This window comes from Sus scrofa, chromosome 12 (genome assembly GCF_054392235.1).
Source record: "Sus scrofa isolate SSC_HxYL_T2T_F1_AM1 chromosome 12, Sscrofa_HxYL_maternal_Yorkshire_Landrace_v2.0, whole genome shotgun sequence".
In the NCBI taxonomy this organism is placed as follows: Eukaryota; Metazoa; Chordata; class Mammalia; order Artiodactyla; family Suidae; genus Sus; species Sus scrofa.
The window spans coordinates 53,075,691-53,083,897 of record NC_139394.1 but is presented as its reverse complement, the minus strand read 5'-3'; the positions used below and the strand labels follow the sequence as shown (position 1 = coordinate 53,083,897).

At 48.5% G+C, this 8,207-nt stretch overlaps 1 pseudogene; it reads left to right on the top strand.

The window, feature by feature from the left end:
• Positions 1-5,350: 5,350 nt before the first annotated feature.
• On the top strand, positions 5,351-6,080 carry LOC100513176 (large ribosomal subunit protein eL21 pseudogene; annotated as a pseudogene).
• The last annotated feature ends 2,127 nt before the right edge of the window (positions 6,081-8,207 follow it).

The following is an 8,207-nucleotide window of genomic DNA, read 5'->3' as shown; positions in this document are numbered from 1 at the left end:
CCAGCATCCCAGAAAAAAATCCCTTATCATTCTCCACTAATGAGGGCAAACCTAAGACTGTAGCTTGAGAGCTCTGCACACCCAATACCTTCAAGCCTATACATTTTTAGGGAGTTTCCATGATGGCACAGCAGAAATGAATCCGACTAGGAACCATGAGGTTGCAGGTTCGATCCCCGGCCTCGCTCAGTGGGCTAAGGATCCCGAGTTGCCGTGAGCTGTGGTGTAGTCGAAGACACAGCTTGGATCCTGTGTCGCTGTGGCTCTAGTGTAGGCTGGCGGCTACAGTTCTGATTGGACGCCTAGCCTGGGAACCTCCATATGTCACGGGTGTGGCTGCAAAAAAACAAAATTAAAAAAAAAAGTCTATACATTTTTAGTGTGAGTCTATGCTTTTATTCCTAAACTCTAGGAGAAAAAGGAGCAGCTCTGTGTTCTAAGGGTGCAGGGGACCTAGAGGTTTTACCTGCAACCTTTCTTCTGACGGCAGGACCCATCACTTCCTTTGGGACAACAGCCTTCTCCCATCTCAGTCCAAGTGTTGGGGGAGCGGGGCTGACCACACCAAGGCAACGCCAACGTAAGAGAATCCATCTCAGAACTTTTACTGGAACCGTTCCTTTAACACACCATGTTGGGTGCTAGAGATACAGCTGGGAACCAAAAAGGACTGTGGAAGGACAAATCCTTGGGTGGCTAAAATGGCAGAAGACCAGCCTGGAAATCTGGCAAGCCATTTGCCACCACGAGGAATAGAGCTACCTGAGTATGAAGCTCTGCACAAGAAGCAAACCCAAGAAAGGACGGAGATAATTCCTGATAATTAAGCTGTCTGGATCCAGCTATGCCTGCGACCCATATAACCTTGCCCTTTTCAGTTATATAGACCAATAAGCCCCTACTCCACTTGTGTTTTAAAATGATTATCATTAATTTGTGTGGGTTTTTTTTCCTACTTTTTATCCTTTTTTTTTTTTTTTTTTTTTTGCCATGCACACAACATATGGAAATTCTGGGGCCGGGGATCAAACCAATGCCACAGCAGCACCTAAAGCTACAACAGTTCCCGTCATGGCTCAGCGGAAACGAATCTGACTAGCATCCATGAGGACGCAGGTTTGATCTCTAGCCTTGCTCAGTGGATTAAGGATCCATCATTGCCATGATGAGCCCCCAGGAAACTCTGTACTTTTTATTTTAAACTAAATTTATACTTGGAGGAGTTCCTCTCATGGCTCAGTGGTTAACGAACCTGACAAGTATACATGAGGATGCAGGTTCAATCCCTGGCTTTGCTCAGTGGGTTAAGGATCTGGTGTTGCCGTGAGCTGTGGTGTAGGTCGCAGACCCAGCTCAGATCCTGAGTTGCTGTGGCTGTGGCGAAGGCCCACAGCTACAGCTCCAATTTGACCCCTAGCCTAGGAACTTCCATATGCTGCAGGTGCAGCCCTAAAAAGACAAAAAAGAGAAAAATAAAATAAAATAAATTTAGACATGGAGAAAAGTTGAAATAATACAGAGTTCCTGTATGTCTCTTACTCAGCTTCTCCTAATGTTAACATTTTACTTTATCATAGTACAATTATTCTAACCAAGAAATTAACATTAGGGGTGTTCCTGTTGTGACTCAGTGGTAAGTAACCTGACTAGTATCCAGGTGGATTCAGGTTTGATTCCTGACCCCGTTCAGTGGGTTAAAGATAGGGCATTGCCATGAGCTGTGGTGTAGGTCACAGATGTGGCTTGGATCTTGTGTTGTTGTGGCTGTGGCATAGGCAGGCAGCTGCAGCTCTGAATTGACCCCCAGCCTGGGAACTTCCATTGGCCACAAGTTCAGCCCTAAAAAGCAAAAAGAAACAAAGAAAGGAAAGAAAGAAGGAAGGAAGGAAGAAAGGGAGAAAGAAAGAAAGAAATTAACTTTAATACATGGCGGAGTTCCCGTCATGGCTCAGTGGAAATGAATCTGACTAGCATCCATGAGGACGAAGGTTCGATCCCTAGCCTTGCTCAGTGGGTTAAGGATCCATCATTGCCATGACCTTGCTGTAGGTCGAAGATGTGGCTCAGATCTGGCCTTGCTGTGTCTGTGGTGTAGGTCAGCAGCTACAGCTCCGATTCAACCCCTAGGCTGGGAGCTTCCATATGCTGCACGTGAAGCCCTAAAAAGACAACCTCCCCCCAACAAAAAAAAATTAGTACATGGCTATTAACTACACCACAGGCCTTATTTGAATTTCAGCAGGTTTTCCACTAGAGTTTTTTTTCCTGTCCAGGATCCTATCCAGGGTCCCACTACCTTTGGGTATTTTTCCTTAGTCTCCTCCAATCCGTGATGCACTTTTATTGTATTATCTATTTATTTATTTATTTTTAATTTTAGGACGTTGGATCTCAGAGGTCCAGACATATTTTATTTTTTATTTTTTGGCTGTGCCCACAGCATGCAGAAGTTCCTGGGCCAGGGATCAAACCCGAGCCACAGCAGTAACCCAAGCCACAGCAGTGATAATGCCAGATCCTTAACCCAGTGAGCCACTAGGAACCTCCTGTGACACACTTTGAGAAGCCATTTGGAGTTGGGTTTTAGTGCCTTGCTAACACCCCAGGTCCTGAGGATGTCCAAGACCAAATAATCAATGGGGGAGCAACAAGTGAACCAAAACTAAGTACCTTGAATAAAATATTTGCAGAGCTCTAGGGAGGGAGTGACCACTTCCAGGTGCCAGGCCTCGAAATTTCTGGGTCAGGGATCCAAGCCAAGCCAAACATTGACCTACACCACAGCTGCAACAACACTGGATCCTCTGTACTTAATGCAATGTGGATCAAACCGGCGCCTCCACAGAGACAAGCCAGATCATTAACCCACTGCATTACAGTGGGAATTTCTGGAATTTTTTTTTTTTTTTTTTTCCTGTAGTTGGTTGAATCTGCAGATGAAGAACTCACAGATATGGAGGGCCAACCTGCATACTGACTCCTAGCCAGTGTGTCCAGATGGAGGAGATAGGCTGGCCCTGGCTCCCGGATCTCTGTTCTTTGCCCCAGTCTCTGGAAGTCAGGCTTGGGCCCACGATGAGCTGGGACTAGACTTGTAACAGGCCCAGGTCCAGATGTCTGCTTGTCTCTGGCCTTTTATCTCCCCAGGCAGCTAGGGAAGGGAAGGCCCAGCCCTGGATAAACATCTACCCAGGACTCTGGGGTCCCATGTTCAATTCCAGTAACAGGAGAGAAGGGAAGGGAGAGAGGGGTTGGCTTTGGGGTCCTCCCAGAGATCCCTAGGGGTGCTTGGCTGAGCCCCGCCCAGAGTCACAGGGCGGAGCAGAGGTGTGCAAGGTCAGCACCAGATAACTCTGAGATCATTTTTGCAACCCCTTCACTTTACAGATCAAGAGACTAAGTCCTGGAGTTCCCGTCGTGGCTCAGCGGTTAACAAATCTGACTAAGAACCATGAGGTTGCGGGTTCGATCCCTGGCCTTGCTCAGTGGGTTAAGGATCCGGCATTGCCATGAGCTGTGGTGTAGGTTGCAGACGCAGCTCAGATCCCTCGTTGCTGTGGCTGTGGCATAGGCTTGGCAGCCACAGCTCTGATTCGACCCTTAGCCTGGGAAACTCCATGTGCTGCGGGTGCGGCCCTAGAAAATACAAAAAAAAAAAAAGAAAAAAGAGAGAGAGATACTAAGTCCTAGGGAGTCTTACATGCTGTTACCCCTTCCCTCTTGGCAGTTCTGCCCACACAGGTTTGCGTTCCTAGAGTCAGGCCACTGAGGTAGGGAACTCCTTCCTACAATCCAGGGGAGCTGTGTTCCTGCTCACTCGCCTCTCCAACCCCTTGGGAACTCTGAAAATGAGGAAGGAAATAGGAATGCCCAGCTCAGTGGGTGCATCCATCATAACAATAATTAGGGAGGTGGGAGGCTTTAAGTAGGCTAATTATGTAGGCTGGGTCCCCCCTCTGTAAACCTCCCTTGGTGTTTACTTAGCTTCTTTACCTACGGGCCATAAAGATGGGGAGTGCCACCCAGGCAGCCCTGAGGATGAGGACTATGTAACAGGAGCCTGCTAAGGAAATGGGAAGGAATCCACAGGAGCCAAACAGCAGGTTCTACGGCCGCTGGAACTGCTGAGTCACTGGGCCCCTGGACAAACCAGTCAACGGTGTCCTTACTAATCAGGAGTTCCCCTTGTGGCTCAGTGGTAATGAACCCGACTAGGATCCATGAGGATGTGTGTTCAATCCCTAGCCTCACTCAGGGGGTTAAGGATCTGGCGTTGTCCTGAGCTGTGGTATAGGTTGCAGACGCAGCTCGGATCCTGTGTTGCTGTGGCTATGGTGTAGACCGGCAGCTCCAGCTCTGATTCGACCCCTAGCCTGGGAACCTTCATATGCTGCATATTCAGCCCTAAAAAGCAAAAAAAAAAAAAAAAAAAAAAAAAGGTGAAATCACATGGGGGCCTGAGAAGGACAGCGACTGCTTGGCTTGCCAACACCTGGGGCCTTTATTCAACCAGTTAATGTGCATTAAGCACTTAGTACGCATCAGGCTCTGGGGAGATGCTGGGGATACCCGGATAAGTAGGATATGATCTTTACCTTCGAGAAGTCCCCTGATCTAGCAGCTGGACTCCTCATCTGAGAACCAGACATCCCAGTTTGGCCAAAACAGTCTCAGTTTATGCCTATTGTCCTAATGTCATTATTAATAGCGTCCACTTTAGAAAAAAATAGGGCCGACTTTCATTCTCAAATTGTCCGGATTTGCATGATAAATCTTATGGTCACCTCAACCACAGAACAATGTATAAGTGGAGAGAGTTGGGGGAAGTGATGGGAGCGGTTGTTGTGAAGATAATGGTGAAAAGACATTGGTGGACAGCTTGAAAGCCAGAAATAGTCTGCTTAATATGTGATTGGACCACCCGACAATAGAGAAAGTGGTCAGAGGGTGATGCTTTTTGTGTGGATCTGTCTTCCCTTCCCCAGGCTTGCTGCTTACAGTGTTAAAACTGAGCTATATTGGGAGTTGCCTTCGTGGTTCAGGGGAAACGAATCTGACTAGTATCCACGAGGACGCAGGTTCGATTCCTGGCCTCGCTTGGTGGGTTAAGGATCTGGGGTTGCCGTGAGCTGTGGTGTAGGCCTTGGATGAGACTCGATCTGGTGTTGTTGTGGCTGTGGTGTAGGCCAGCAGCTGTAGCTCCGATTAGACCCATAGCCTGGGAACCTCCATATGCCTCGGGTGTGGCCCTGAAAAGATAAAAGGAAAAAAAAAAAAAAAAAAGGGTTTTATGAGAAAATAATTGAGTGGCTTTTTGGCCAGAATGGCCATCATCTAGTAACTCACCAAAATGATGTACACAAAGGGAAAGAGGAGTGGCACCTGCTATATGTTCTCTAGACCTTTTAGAACACAGGGAATTTTTCCTATGGAAACATACATGTGAAATCTACAAGAAAGGTGATGTTTTATTTTATTTATTTTGTCTTTTTGCCTTTTCTAGGGCTGCTTCCCTCGGCATATGGAGGTTCCCAGGCTAGGGGTCGAATGGAGCTATAGCCACCGGCCGACGCCACAGCCACAGCAACGCAGGATCCGAGCCACATCTGTGACCTACACCACAGCTCACGGCAACGTCGGATCCTTAACCCACTGAGTGAGGTTGGGGATCGAACCCGAAACCTCATGGTGCCTGGTTGGATTCGCCATGACGGGAAATGCCAAGAAAGGTGATATCTTAGACATCATGGGAATAGGCACTGTTCAAAAAGTAAGGCCCCACAAATGTTAGCCATGGCAAAACCGGAAGAGTCTACAGTGTTCCCTAGCATACTGTGGCATTGCTGTAAACAAACAAGTTAAGAGCAAGGTTTTTTGGAAAGAGACTTAGTGTGTATATTGAGCATATTAAGCACTCTAAGATAGCTTCCTGAAACATGTGAAGGAAAATGATCAGGAAGAGAAGGAAGCCAAAAAGAAAGGTAGTTGGATTCAACCAAAGCACTCGCTTGCTCCACCCAGAGAAATACACTGAGAACCAATGGAAAGAAGCCTGAGCTGCTGGAACCCATTCCCTATGAATTCATGGCACGATAGATGTAAAGAAAATAAAAGACCTGGACTGTACCAATAAATAAATGAGTGAATAAATTCCCGGGGTCTCTCATTCTGTGTTTTCCCCCATGATTCTTCTGACTTGTACATTAAAATCCTTCTGACCCTTCAAAGCTTCAGAGCAGTCTCTTCTGAGAAGCCCTCCCTGACTGCCTCCCCTGCTCAGTCGGAGCTGCCTTCTTTAAAGGCTTTTATTCTGCAGCCTGAGACATGTGATGGCAGGGCGTATCTCTCTTCATCCACCAGATTGAAACTTCTCCTGGCAGGGACTAAGTGTTTCATCTCTGATCTTCCTGCAGCACTAAGTTCCTGCAAGCTTCCCTTGAAAGAGTGAATCACCCAGTGTTTTACACTATCTACACTGCTTTGATGACTACTATCTGCACCCCACCGCTAGGTGAGAGGCTAGACAGATGGGTGTTTTTATTTGACAGAGAAAGCTCCTGAGATTCAGAGGCGTGAAAGTCAAGTGACTTGCTCAAGGTTACAAAAAAGAAACAAAGTGGAGGTTGCAGAATGCAGATTTCCAGTCCAGCTGTGTTAGGTTCATGCACCACCTAACTGCTCGCCCTCCATGTGGTGGGTAGTCAGGTCTTGCTTTTATTTCTAGCCTTCTTGTGCAATAGTCCAAACTCATCGAGCCCTGGTTTAGCTCTGTCCCTGCCAGAACATTTCTCACCTCTCTTCTTCCTGCTTAGATGCTTAAAGCTTTTCACTGGCTCCCTGTCCCATCACCTGTACTCCAGGGCAAAGTCCACTTTCCTGTGCAATTTTTTTGTTTTAACGGCTGCACCTGGGGCATATGGACGTTCCCCAGACCAGGGATTGAATCTGAGCTACAGCTGCACCCTACACCACAGCTGCAGAAACTCCAGATCCTTTAACCCACTGGGCTGAGCGAGAGGGATTGGTGCCCAAGCCTCCACAGCAGCCAGAGCCACTGCGGTGAGATTCTGTGCCATGGTGGGCATTCCTCTTTTGCAGTTTTTATGAGAACCTAAGCCTACCTCAGGCCACCTCTGCAGCTTCAGCTTCTCGATTCTTACTAGTTCCTGGAATATGCCTTAAATGCTTCCCCATGGCTTCCTGGGCCTGCGCAAGGAAGACCCTCCTATTCCCTTAGCATAGAGAACTTCAGCTCCCTGGCAAGACCCGGTAAGGAGTTCCCATCATGGCGCAGTGGTTAACGAATCCAACTAGGAACCATGAGGTTGTGGGTTCAATCCCTGCCCTTGCTCAGCGGGTTAAGGATCCGGCATTGCCGTAAGCTGTGGTGTAGGTCACAGATGCAGCTCGGATCTGGCGTGGCTGTGGCATAGGCCAGAGGCTACAGCTCCAATTAGAGCCCTAGCCTGGGAACCTCCATATGCTGTGGGTGCGACACTAGAAAAAGACAAAAAAAAAAAAAAACCTGGTAAAATGTCACCTGGTCAGCATGCTGACTTCACTTCTCAGTCTCTACCAGGCCACAATCATGTGAAAACATGAACTACTGTACAGTGTCCAGTCTGTAGACTTAGCCCGGCCCAGCTAAATCCTCGCTCTCTGTGTGACCTTGGTCTTCCCTGCCTCCACTCTAAAGTGGGGATAATGCACCGGCCTGAAAGAAGTGAGGACTCGTCTGGAGCGGGGTGTAGAGGCCGCTGGCAGAAAGGAGGCCGTGGTGGCTCAGGACAAAGTTTGTTCGTCCATCTCGGACACTCCATCCCTATTAACCACCTGCCACCCCTGCCTCTAGTGACCAGAAACTAGGCTACCCTCCACCCCCTCTTCAAGAAGCTAGACGCACCCTAGCCCCACCCCTTTGGGGGGAAATGGCAAGCTTGTAGAGAAGGGCGCTGAGGGTAACGTGAACACCACAGATTAGGGACCGCGTGGTCATTTGGCAGCTTTGCAATAGGAAGCCCTTGGGGGAGGGGTCGGTAAGCAGGAACAGTCCTAAAGCAGTCCCCACCCAAGGTCAAAGCGCCCGCCCGACGGGTGGCAACCCGCAAGGACGTCTCTCTGTAGCTCCGCCCCTCGAGGGGGAGCGAAGCCTCTCTCTTGCCCGGGCCACGGTACGTTCCCTTTAAGACGTTCGGGAAAGGCGCCGC